Source organism: Phoca vitulina, unplaced genomic scaffold (genome assembly GCF_004348235.1).
Source record: "Phoca vitulina isolate PV1807 unplaced genomic scaffold, GSC_HSeal_1.0 scaffold11, whole genome shotgun sequence".
NCBI lineage: Eukaryota > Metazoa > Chordata > Mammalia > Carnivora > Phocidae > Phoca > Phoca vitulina.
This window is the reverse complement of record NW_022589714.1, coordinates 39,964,418-39,977,020: the sequence shown is the minus strand read 5'-3', so window position 1 is coordinate 39,977,020 and position 12,603 is coordinate 39,964,418. Positions and strand designations below refer to the sequence as shown.

General features: G+C 53.7%; 1 protein-coding gene across 1 annotated transcript in view; it reads left to right on the top strand.

Moving 5' to 3' along the window:
• The window catches only part of PTK7 (protein tyrosine kinase 7 (inactive)), a 59,963-nt gene that overhangs the window by 24,155 nt on the left and 23,205 nt on the right, over nt 1-12,603 (top strand). The gene's annotated exons all lie outside the window — the stretch shown is intronic.

The window sequence follows — 12,603 nt, the reverse complement described above, 5'->3', positions numbered from 1 at the left end:
CATGACCCAAGCTGAAATTAGACCCTTAACCGACTAAGCCACCCAGGTGCCTTTAGAATGTTTTCTTATATTAATTTTTGCTTTGAGAACTCTTCATATGTTTTGACCATGTTACTTTTAGAATTTTAGTAGTTATTTATGATTGATTTGTAACTATATATCAAGACTAGCAGTCCCTCTCCTGCCAATTGCTGGAAATAATTTTCCTAATGTATTGTTTGCCATTGAGAGTTGTTTACAGCTCCTATTTTATGTAGTCTTTTCCTTTACAAAGCATAGAATTTTCCAGGCCTCTCTTGTGAGGGCCTTACGGGACCAGAAAGCTGCAGCCTAGTACTGATCACCAGGTATTAGTCAGCACACAAACACTGTGCTCTCCTTACCTGACTGCAGCTGTGTTCCTTGAGGCCAGAGACCTGCCTTGTACCACGAGGGTCAGGATCCTTTCTCACCTGACAGGCTTGCTCCGATTCTTTTTTTTTTAAGATTTTATTTATTTGACAGAGAGAGACACAGCAAGAGAGGGAACACAAGCAGGGGGAGTGGGAGAGGGAGAAGCAGGCCTCCCGGCTAGCAGGGAGCCCGATGCGGGGCTCAATCCCAGGACCCCGGGACCATGACCCGAGCCGAAGGCAGACGCTTAACGACTGAGCCACCCAGGCGCGCCGCTTCTCCGATTCTTATTCATGTCCAAGGTGCCTCTTACTTGAGCATCTTTGGGAGGGGAGTGAAGGACACTGAGCAACTGCTCATCTGCACAGCCCGCGGGCCCCTAGGGCAGCGGGCAACCGAATGCCAGGTTCCCAGCAATCGGCAGCTACGCTGTGGGGCTTCCCCACGCAGGGCAACCCCTCTCGAACCGTGGAGCCCCACAGGTTTGTGTCCTGTGATGAGGGGGCTCTCAGGGTCTGTTCAGAGAGAACCGCTGCGCTCAGATGGCAGCGATTGGGCGAGTGACAGATCAGACAGGGCACTTTGCCCCTGCCAGCGGTCTGCATGAGAGAGATGCCCGCAAAGGCCTACACCAGGTGAGGGATGTTTGTGATGGCATGTACTTCCTAAAAGATAAAAAACATCTCGAACATAATAAGGACAATAAAGGACTCACATAGCCCTTAACTTAATACGTGCCAGGCAGGGTTCCAAATGTGCTACATTTATTAACATGTGAATTTACTTTTCACAAGCCTGTGAGGCAGATAATGTTATTTTATACATTTTATACAAAAGTAGAGGCACCGCATGGGTAGACAGCTTGCCTGAGGACATAACGCTTGGTGAGTGGGAGAGTAGAAATGGAGTGCGGGCAGCCTGACTCCAGACTCTGGGCTCTTGCCACATCTCCATCCTGCCTGTACTTCAGAGGCCAGGGCCTTAAAGTTGTGTAGCTCTTCAACCTTCCCAGAGGGCACTGCATCCTCCTAAAGGCCTTGCATGGTAAAGAGCAGCCAGCTGATTTTACAAATGGGGAGGCGAAGGCCTGCAGAACAGAGTGACTTGCTCAGAGCCAAGTCTAGGATGCAGGGTTTTGTGCATTTGGTAACTGACACTCATCTGGCACCAAAGTCAAACCCTTTGAACTAGGAACGAATTACCCTTAGATGCAAGCAAAGGGATAGCCTTTTCCCTTTCAGGGGGGCCAAAACCTTCAGGGTCTGGTGAACATGGCAGTTTTACTCAAGGCTCTTTCTGGGCATCCCTCTGACTTGGCAGCAGGCTCTTGAGGGCTGTGTAGGGGCCTTCTCTTGAGATCTTGTGGTCCGAACCCAGGCCTGGCCCCTTGTGGAAGTCGAATGCTTTGCCCTTGTGTGAGGAGTCGCAGACTGAGTTCCAGAAGCACCAGGACTGCTGGGTCAGAGGTTCTGGAAAGGTGTGGTGGAAATTGCCCCGCTGTCTTCTTGCTCCAGGCCTAATGGCTCAGACCATTTTTAGATGTCAGGAAGTATAACAATATGGTACATTTATCTTGGTGAATAATGGATGAGCCCAGGGAAGGTACTGTACTTTTCCTGGTGAATTATTTACCAGGAGCCCTCTAATTTGAGGGCTCTCCATTATAAATGGCCTGAATCTGGTATATAGAGAGCTCCTCCCCCTTCGCTACCTTCCCCAGGTCTCCCACGCACAGGCAAGCTGTAACCTTTCACATCTAGTCAAAGAGTGAGTAGCCCTGGGGCCCAAGCCAGGGACTGTCTGAGTTTGGAGTCCCTGAGGCTGCTGGGAGGGGTGAGGAGGACCTCCCTACTAGAGACACAGGGACGGACCTGCCAGGGGAACTTGGGGTAAATGTGGGGCCGGGCCCTGCTCTACAGGCGTGAGGACCCCATGCATGCCTCCATGTGTGTGCAGTCGTCTGCTCTGGGTCTTTGTTTTTCTTGTCCCTTTCTCTGCGTCTCCATGACTCTCTGTTACTCTGTCTCTCCTTGTGTCTCTGCCCATGTATCTCTACGTGTTCACCTCTTACCTTCTCCTCTGTCAGGGTCTGGGTTTCTCTCTATTCTCTCTGCCCGTGTCTCTTCCTCTCTTAAGTCAGCCATCTCCCGCTGTCTCTCTGTCAGTTGTTAGTCTCTGTCTGTCTGTCTGTCTCTGTCTCCTCTCTTTTTCTGTCTCTGTCAGTCTCCCTCCAGCTCCCTTCATCTCATCTCCCTGTCTCTCTCCATCAGTGTCTACTCGCCCCCCTTCCCTCTCTCCCTCCCCCCGCCTTGCCTCCCTCTCTTCCTCTTTTCCCCCCACTCCTGCTCCCCTCTCTCTCCCTCCGTGACTTTAGAGGTCTGTAAGAAGCACCTCCTGGAATGGAGGGACAGCCAGTTCCAGACTTAAGTGAAGCCAGATCCTGGTGCCTTCCAGACCCTGACTCAAAGATTGACAGAGTAGGCATGAAATAAACTTTTAGGTCTTTGTCATTTTTTTGGCTATTCAATTCAGTTATTGCATCAGCCACTCTTAGGGGCTTTTTTTTTTTCCCTTCAGCTATTTGTGTGTGCTTTATGTTTTATAATGTTTTCTCCCCAAAGTCGGTTATCCCTAGGCTTGAAGCGTCTGGTGATGAGTTGCACGTTTTTGCTGCTTTTAAAAATAACTTACAAGGAATTGTTTCTATTATTCATCAGTTTGTGTTTTTTTTCATCTGTTGTTATTGATTTGAGGATTGAAATAATTCATTTTGCCATCTTTAGCCAGAATGCTTTCTTTAAACAGCTGGTTAAAAAAAAATGACTTTCTTGGTTATTTTCCTTAAAAAATAAGGGAGCAAGTCACTAGTAGTGATTTGCAGTTAAGAGATTAAATAAAAGACTAAAATTGGGGCACCTGGGTGGCTCAGGGGTTAAGTGACGGACTTCAGCTCAGGTCATGATCCCAGAGTCCCGGGATCGAGTCCCACATCCGGCTCCCTGCTTGGCAGGGAGTTTGCTTCTCCCTCTGATCCTCTCCCCTCTCATGCTCTCTCTCACTCTCAAATAAATAAAATCTTTAAAGAAAGTTTATATTTTAAGCAGGAAAATGAGGTTTATAAGGAGTCTAGGAAGTATCTATGGTTTGATTTTAACTCAGCAGATTTTAAACTGGCCTGCCTTCCACTTCCCCTCTGTCCATGGCTCCCCCTCACCTTGTAACACGAGGCCAGATCCCGTCACATCTGAGTAATATTTGAGCAGTATGTTCATGGCTGCAGGATTTGGTCCCCACTACAAAACAGTCTTCCCCTCCATCGTTTTTTCCAGCCACGCATGCATGCTAGCATAGGTGGCTAAGAGAACTTTTGATGGTGGGAGCAGATCTGTCTTCACAAGGAGGCAGTGGGCACTGTGGACAGCCCTGCCCCCACACCTGTCCCCAGCAGCCTAAAGCCCAGGAGGGCACCCTTGTCTCTTCAAGCCAGTGGTTCTTCCAAGCATCCTCCCTCAGTCTGGATCTTTTGTGTCCCAGGTTGAGGCCTAAAGCCTTCAGCATCCCTTTCTCAGACTTGTCCCTCCCTGGAGAGATGGGTTGGTTTCCAGAAACAGCTGTTGGTCAGACAGGTGGAGAAGGAAAGGAAAGAAAAGAAGGCTGGGGGAGGGGCACTTTGTGGATGGTGTCTGCTTCTGACTCCTGGGCCCTGCCTTGTGCCCTGGCCCCGAGAGGACAGCCAGGCCGCAGTGTGTGTTGTCCAGTGGGGTCTCCTGCAGGCCGCCCGGGGGCACATTCGTTTCCTGCACATGTGTTAGGCCTCGCCGCGTGTCACTGGCTGTGTGGCAAGTGTAGCCCGCTGCCGCAGGCCCTGAGTGGCTCGTGCTTTCCACATCACACATAGCAAAGCGATTTCCTCACATTCCCCACTCTTGTCTGCTCCGGGAAGTGGTTTGCAGAGCGCTTCTAAATATAAAAGTCTGAGACCGACTCTTTCTCTTATCCCTTTGAAACCAGCTGAAGTCCAGCCTCTTCAGGGACTTTCTGGGTTTACGGGGGAGAAGGGAGGGAGGCAGGAGAAGCAGGGGTCTGTGTGTGTTCCACCAGGCTCCAAGGACACCCAGCGGGCAGAGTGGGACCAGGTGCGGTGATAGAGGCCGGGGTGCTTGGGGCACACCAGGAGGAGGGTGCAGGCTTAAAGACCCGTCTTCAAACTGTGGACAGCTATGTTTGGCCACTTACTTGTTTAAAAAAAAAATCCACTTGCGTCTTCCGTCCCCAAACCTAACAGCCTGTTCATCTACTGGGAGAACAGCAGGAGGTAGGAGATGGCCACAGGGAAGGATCTTCAAAACACAGCGCCAAATGGAACAAAGTAAGGAGCAGAGTGAGGGATAATGCAAGACCACTTACAGAAGTTAAAAGTACCCGCCCTGGAACCGATCACATTTTCCCAGAGCACATGCAGTGAAAAGCATTTACATTAAACACGATAGAAGGGTTGGGGGAGGGTGTGGATCAAAGGGAATGAGTGAAAGGAGAGAAGCAGCCAGCGTGGCATCGTGGAAAGAACGTAGGCAGACACAGACGGGCAGACCCAGGGGCAGGACAGATCCAGGGGGTACTTCCAGACCCTGCCGTTTACTGGAATAGCCTTGACTCCACTTTGCTCCTCGGGAAGATGAGGCTGACCCGGGTGGGGGGTTCTTTAGGTTAGAAATAATGTGCCCGTGCTTGGGGCCGGCAAGAAGCCGGCAGTTAGAGGAACGAAGGCAGTGCCATCTAATGGAGCTTTCTGTGGGGACGGAATGGTTTTAGATCTGCACTGTCCGATATGGTGGTCTCAAGCTAGGTGTAGCCCCTCAGCACTTGAAATGAGCCGATCGATATGGAGGAGATTAACTTTCAATTTTATTTCATTTCAATTAAGTTACATTTCAGGAGCCCCACGTGGCTAGTGGCTACCATATTGGACAGAGCAGGCCTAAGGGATAGTTTAACATCTTTACGGGTCAGGGAGGATTTTCTTTTTCTTTTCTTTTTTTTTTTTAAAGATTTTATTATTTATTTGAGAGAGAGAGAGCACAAGCCGGAGGAGCTGCGGAGGGAGAGGGAGAAGCAGACTCCCCGCGGAGCAGGGAGCCTGATGCGGGGCTCGATCCCAGGACCCCGGGATCAAGACCTGAGCCAAAGGCAGACGCTTAACTGAGTCACCCCAGGTGTCCCAGGATTTTTTCACTGAAGTAGAGGCTGCTCCACCTAAAGGGCAGGGAATCGTGTCTTCCCTTCCACAGGGAATTTGGGGTGAACTGCTCTGGCCGCTCCGGTTGGGTCTGAGATCTGTGCTCACTGCCTTATTAGCCTCCCAGGGAGGAGGCAGAGATGGGTAAAAAGAGCTCAGAAAGCAGAGTCTCCCAGAGTTTTCTGAGGCTGCCTTGAAAATTAATAAACTAAGGCCAGGCCTCCCCAGTTGCAGGGTGGTAGTCTCCAGGCTGTCATTTAGTTTGTTCCCTGCCTCCCCAGGAAAGACCACAGGATGCTCCCCAGGCTCACCTGGTGCTGTTCTCACTGTGCTGGAGCCCTTACCACTGCACCTGGGAGTCTAATGGGTGGTTGTGGAGCCTGCAGCCAGAGGCTGGGCTCTCTGTCCCCTCTGGAGCCCTGAGTGCACTGACTGAGCACCCCTGAGGTCTTCCTGGGACTGAGCCCTGGCTCCTTTCTCAGTGCCCCAGTCCAGCAGCTCTGTCGCCTTGCCCAAAGTGTGATTTCCGCAGGCCTCTGACCGGTGTCTTTAGGGGACAGCTGGTTGCTGTCTGTCCTCTCTCCTTGGGGCAGAGAATGGATATGTCCCCAGGCAGGGAGGGTGGAGAGAACTCCTGGTGCTCCCTGGCAGGCCTGTTCCAGCAACCCCGCCCCCGCCCCCGTCCCATTCACCAAGCCTTTGGCCTCCCCAGGTATCACCTTATCCAAGGACATTTTATTTTTTATTTATTTTTTTAAAAAGATTTTATTATTTATTTGACAGAGACATAGCTAGAGAGGGAACACAAGCAGGGGGAGCGGGAGAGACAGAAGCAGGCTCCCTGCGGAGCAGGCAGGACCCTGGGATCATGACCTGAGCCGAAAGCAGACGCTTAACGACTGAGCCACCCAGGTGCCCCTCCAAGGACATTTTAATCTGGGGCCCCTGGTTCCCTAGCCCTTCTAGGGTTTTTTTACTTCCCTGAAAAGTATGCAGACTTTTGTGCATCTATACGTAATGTGTATTTCATTTTGAATATTGTTGACTGTCCTAGGAATCCAAAAAAGAATCACTAAAATTGGTTCCAAGGCTGCCATTTTCCAGGAGAAGAAACTGAGACCCAGAGAAGAAAATTAGGTTGGCCAAGATTGGATAAAGGTAGCCCTAGGACAAGATTTCAGGTCAGACAGCTCTTCAGCGACTTCATTCCCCCATAAATGCTAGTGGGGTGTTTATGGTGCCCAGGCGCCGCGAGGGGCACAGCTGTACTCTCTTGGGCCCCATGTCTGCGCTGTCCTCAGGCTTACAGCCTAGCTTGGGCTGCAGCTCTCAGTCACGGCACAGATGGGACTCTCGGGGGTGTCACAGGCAGTGAGCTCTTAGTGCAAGTGTGTGGCCAAGGCAGAGGCCGGATCTCCTGGTGAGGGAGGATGTAAGCTCAGCCGTTGGAATGGGAGCAGTTTGTCAGAAAGTGGTGCTGGGTCTCTGCTTGCAACCCCCAGCTGCCTCCGACCTGCACACCTGCCATTTACAGCATCGCCCTTAATCCTCCTGGGCCCTGCCCTGCCTTTACCTTCCGGCGCTGGGGGCTGGGGGCTGGCGGCTGGCGGCGGGGACTGAGCCCTTTGTTTCTGTAGCTGCCTTTGAGGCTCTTTGCAGCTAATCCAGTGCTGGGTCTTGGGGACTGTCCCGTTACATCCTCTTGTGTATTTAATTTTATAGGTAATAAATCTGCCTGGGAAGGATTAGTGATTGGCTTGGGTCACTCTGCTTGTTAGCAGTTGTGTGGAGACTAGAACCCGGGTTTCACCCCTGCCGTGTTCCTTCAGCCTGGTCACACTACCTCACGGGGCTGGGTGTTTAATTCATTGCTGCTTCCTTGAAGACATCACAGCCATTTAAGGGTTACCAAGGGTGAGAGATGCGTCCCAAGTAAGGCCCTCCCGGTCCCAGCAGAAGACAGGCTGGTTCCGGGACCAAAGGTGTGGCCACTGGCTCGGGAGCATTGTAAGCCTCATTTGTGGGCATATTTGTCCCTCTGGCTTGGATGCCACATGATGCTGGACCCAGGGACCTGCTCCTGCCATCAGAGGGGCCTCCCAGGAGCGGGCAGGACAGGTTTGAGTTGTGGTTTTCATCTAAGGTAGACGAGTTGGCCGCTAGGTTGTTTCTGCCCTAATCTCTGGTGATTTTGTTCTGTTCCTCTAATCTGAATGTGGGAGCCTCTCCAGATATTTACAGTTAAATCCCAGGCTGGGTCCGTGGCTTTGCTCCTCCTGCGCTGCTCAGAACAAGGACTGTGATGGCTTGCCGAGGGCTGCGGGGCTCCCATCCATTAACCTGGGGCCTTTTGTAGACCCTGGAAAGACAGAAGAAGGGGGTAGAAACTTTGTGCTCTGCCTCTGGGTCTCACAGTTTGCTGTGGTCGATTTTCAGTGACTCCCTGAATCCTTATGTTCTGGGCTTATCATCAGTCTGGGTTGCTGGTGCTAAAACCACATACAATATCTTGCTGGTATATACTGGTGGTAGAGAGGGACATTCCAGAACCCCAAATTCACAAATACCTCTGTGGCATTTGTGTTTCTGCTGACCTGGGTGAATAGGTGAGAGGTGGGGTAGCTGAGCTTGCTATTCATCCATTTGACTTATTCATGCAGCAGTTGACATTTGTTCTTCAACAAAATGACAAATGTGTATGGGCCATGGACCTTTGGAGTGGTTCAAGGGCAGGAGAAAGTTAGGCCAGTTAAATCCAGGAAGGCCAAGGATCTGCAGTCCAGTGTGTTGACCCCTTGGGGAGGACGTTGATGCAGGGATCCTGGTACCCCTGGGGCCTCTTGTTGGCACCCTTAGAGTTTCTTGGATGGAGGAGACTTGTGAGGAGGGCTGTCCTCATGTGGGTGAGGGGGCCTGAGGCTGCTGTGTTTCCTGGACCATTTGTGCCTCTTAGGTTGAGGGCTGCCTCTCTTGGCCTGTGTCCTGAGGCCGTTGCCCAGACAGGGCACAGGGTGTTGGCAAACCTGTTCCTTGGGGGTTTGTGTGCTTTAAGAGGAGCCGCCTCAGTCTAGGCTCTGGGGGCCACATGGGAGTAAGGATGGTCCCCCACAGGGACCCAGGCTCTGGAGCCAGAGACTGAGTCTTAGGTGTGGAGGAGTCGGCCACTTCTCATATGGTCACACATTACTGTGCAAAATGCCCATGTCAGGGCCAACCAGCGTCTTGGTAGCTCAGCCTGGTCCTGAGGCATGTGTCTGAAAGGTGGCATTTTCTTTAGTAAAAGGGAGAGAACATAGAATCAGCTGGTCAGGTTTGGCAGGTTCTGGGGCCTGCACAGGTCCTGGGGTGTTCTTCCTCGAGCAGGAGGACCAGCCCCCCTTTGAGATAGGTAGTTAAGTGGCCCAGATGGATGGTTGGACCAAAGTAGCTGAAATTACTTCAGAGCAGAAAAACTTCCTGCTGCTCTCTGCTCTCCATAAAATCATGTTTACACATATGTGTGTGCACACATGCATACGTAGACACACATGGGTCTGCTGGGCCTGGAGCCCAGAGAGCAGCCAGGAGGGCGGGGAGCGGAGTCGGTCGCTGCCCACACAGCCTTCCTCCGGGGGCTGGGGCCAAGGCGCAGGCAGAATGTCTGCATGGAGATGGCTGTTGGGGGAGCCGAGGAAATGGCTTGGAAAATGTCCTTATTGGGTATTTGCAGCTCCAGCTTTGTTGGGGTTGACACCTGGTGTGGGCAGATGGTTCTGCCTGCCTGTCGTTGCAGGGAGACTGCTTGAGGCCTCAGCCCCGTACCCTCCGCGTCCTCCGTGCTGCGCTGCGGGCTCTGTGTATGCGAACCCACTTAGCCTCACACGGCCTCAGGGGTAGGGGCGGGGTCCCCATTGCTCGGCGAGGGCAAGGGTGCGGGGAGGCCAGGCTAGGGTGGCATGGCTGGGAGGCCAGGGGCAGCACCGGTGGGCCGCTCTGAAGTGGCTGCACGGCGCGGGCTGCCTCAGCTACCACACCAGCCTTGTGTTCTCGGGGGCCTACGTGTAGGAGGCACGATGCACGGTGTGGTTGGACCGTGAATGAGGGGGCAGCTTTGGGAGGCCCCGACCAGTGTGCCACCGGAGAAGGCCTTCCCCAGACCACAGCCCTGGGGGCATCCTCAAGTCAGTGGTGGTACAGGGACAGGAATGTGCTGATGACTGCACCACCTTGGGGCAGGTACCACCTCAGTGCCCAAAAGCCTTCCGCCTCTCTGTCACTGCTGTCCTCCACGTCTTGTTGGGACCAGCGGAAGCTTCTGAAGAGTTCCTCACTGCCCAGCCCCTCCTTTCCTGGAGTCTGGCATTTCTGCCAGGGGACTCCTCGATCTGCCCCTGAGCCTTCTGCCCATTTTCCCCCCTAAGCAACACAACAGACCGAGCTCTCTTGCAAGCCATGCACTCTGGGCACGCCTCTGGTCACCTTCTCAGCAAATGTGGGTGCCACGGCCCTGGGCCAGCCTCCCAACAGCGGCTCGGAGCAGGGGCTGGGGGCTTGGAGAAGGCCCGGTGGCTGTACTCCCTGCCTTTTATAACATCTAAAGTCTGCCCCAGCCAAGCACTAACCAGGACCTGCTGTGAGCTGACGTCAGGACAGAGGGCCCCTCAGGGCCAGCTTTGATGTTTCCCAGGCCCTGTCGTGGGGGCGCAGGAGGCTCTGAGTGGCGGTCTGGGAATGCAGCATCTCTCACCACAGCGACAGAGCAGCTCTCACCCCAGGAGGGGATGCCGGAGGCAGAGCTGGGGTCCCTCTGAGTCATGCCGTCTCTTCTTCCAGCTCAGATTTCTGTGGCCAATGGTCTGTGGTTCCTGCCAGCCTGTGGCCCCTTTCCCTCCATCCCACCCCCACCTGATCATTCCCCTCAAACTTATCTGTTGCGGAGGCTCCTGCCCGTCCAGGGTCTGGGAGTCGTCCTGGGCCTCTGGAGGGGGAGTTTCCTAATGTTCTTCACATGAGAGTCCTTGGGCAGGACGGGTGACAGTGGAGATCAGAACAGTAGCTACCGTTCCCTGGGTTAGCTCTGTCTGAGTCTCTTCACATGAGTTTCTGCGTTTGTGACTCATGACAACCCCATGAGAGAGGCAGAGGGAGCCGAGGCAGAGACCATCTGCATTCCTTGCCCAAGGTCAAACACCAAGCATGAGGGGCAGGAGTTGAGCCCCACCTGTCTGATTCCACACCCTTAACTAAGGTGCATGGGCGAGACTCCTGGCTCCCCGGGTCTGGAGAAGCTGAGTGGGAAGTGGGGTGGTTCACCTACACTTTGACGGCAGGTTATCTCTCTTTGGCCTTTCACAAGCATCCTGGAGTTCAGAATCGAGGGCCTCAAGAATTCGGTGAGTCACATTTGCAGAGGCCCACTGGGTGCTCAGCCTGAGTCTGCCCATCTGCCTCATGAGAGGTGGTCGGGAAGTGTTCCAGACGCCTCCGCCTTCACCAGCTCTTGCCCCACACTTCCTCAAGGTTACCTCAGTCAGCCAGTTTAGCTGAGCGCCTTTGTGTGTCTACCTCTCTCCGTGGCCACGGGAACTGAGCCCCATTGTGGGATCAGCCACTTCCAGGTTGGTTTTGAGTTCGTGGGTGGAGCTGGGAAGAGCATGGGGCTAGGAGTTGGCTTCCTTGGGTCCTGGTCAAATGAGCTGGTTGATTTGGGGCAAATCCCTTAATTTCCCAGGACCTCAGTTTACCTATCTACAAAGAGGTTGTAGCGAGTTGCCCCGTCGGGGCAGGGCCACATTCCTGTGTAGTGATTGGAAGTGAGTGGGGTGTTTGGGATGTCAGGGTGACCGGGACTGTGCTTGGCAGCGCCCCGAGGACAGATTTCTTAACTTGCACAGTGGGTGGGATAGCCCAGCATCGAAGGCAATGGTCCCACCCGGAGAGCCAGCAGGGCCCCGCTGAGAAGCAATGGAGGTGGCTCTGGGCCCCTTCTGGCTCCATGACTGTCTTGTGGGCTGGCACCTCTGACAGTGTTGGGAGATGGACCAACACTAAGGGTTGCCCCTCATCTGGACCTCACTCTGAGAGGTCCGGGACTTGTCTTGATGCTGACTTTATGAGGAGACTGGCTCTTAGGTCCTCAAGAACCGAACTCGACCGTCGGGCTCGGAACAGCACTCTTTGGGCCGCGATTAGCCTCCATTGGTTTGGATGGGGATGGCAGGACCCCATTAGCCTCCTCTTGCCCTTACCAGGCCCAGTTTGGTCAGAGGCAGAGCCTGCTTCTTCATGTAGCAGCCCCAGGAGGCCTATTTCTTCTTCCCGGAGGGGCTGCACATCCTCTTCTGTGTCGTCACCCACCCCTGGCAGGTGGGCCGGTGTTCTTGGCCCCACAGCTCAGGGCCTCTGCAGGGCGCCCACGTGGGCCAGGAACAAAGCCCGGTGTGTTACTCCTGCTGTCACCATGCCACCTGCCCAGCCCTGCCCTCCACCTCCTCAACCCATCTGCTGCTCAGTACAGGTTTCTCACTTTCCCTTTGTTCCCACTGGCTCTGGTTCCATCCTTGGTTGCAGGACCCCCCTTCTCTGTGGGTGCCCCTGCGGCCCCAGCGGAGCTGAACTGTTGCAGTGCAGGAGGGGGAATGGATTCAGGTGAAAACCTGGAACCACTGGGCTCACCTCTCAACTTCGCCCAGAAAAGCCAGCCTTGGCCAGACATATTCTTAGCGATGGAGGGTAGGACGTGGGGGTGGCGCTGGCGTGCCTTTGGCAGTAGCCCCAGATCTAGAGAATGTTGGTTTCTCCTGTGATGGGGTGGGTTTTCCCAGAGAAGACCCTGGGGGACGCTGGGCTGCAGAGCATCTGTGGGTGGAATTCAAAGCCACCTCTGATGCTGGACCCTCAGTGGGGCTGTGAGCGTGAGTAATCCTTCCAAGATTACTAGGAAGTCAAGATCTGCAGATCTTGACTTAACTCTGCTCAACATCCTGGTTTCTGAA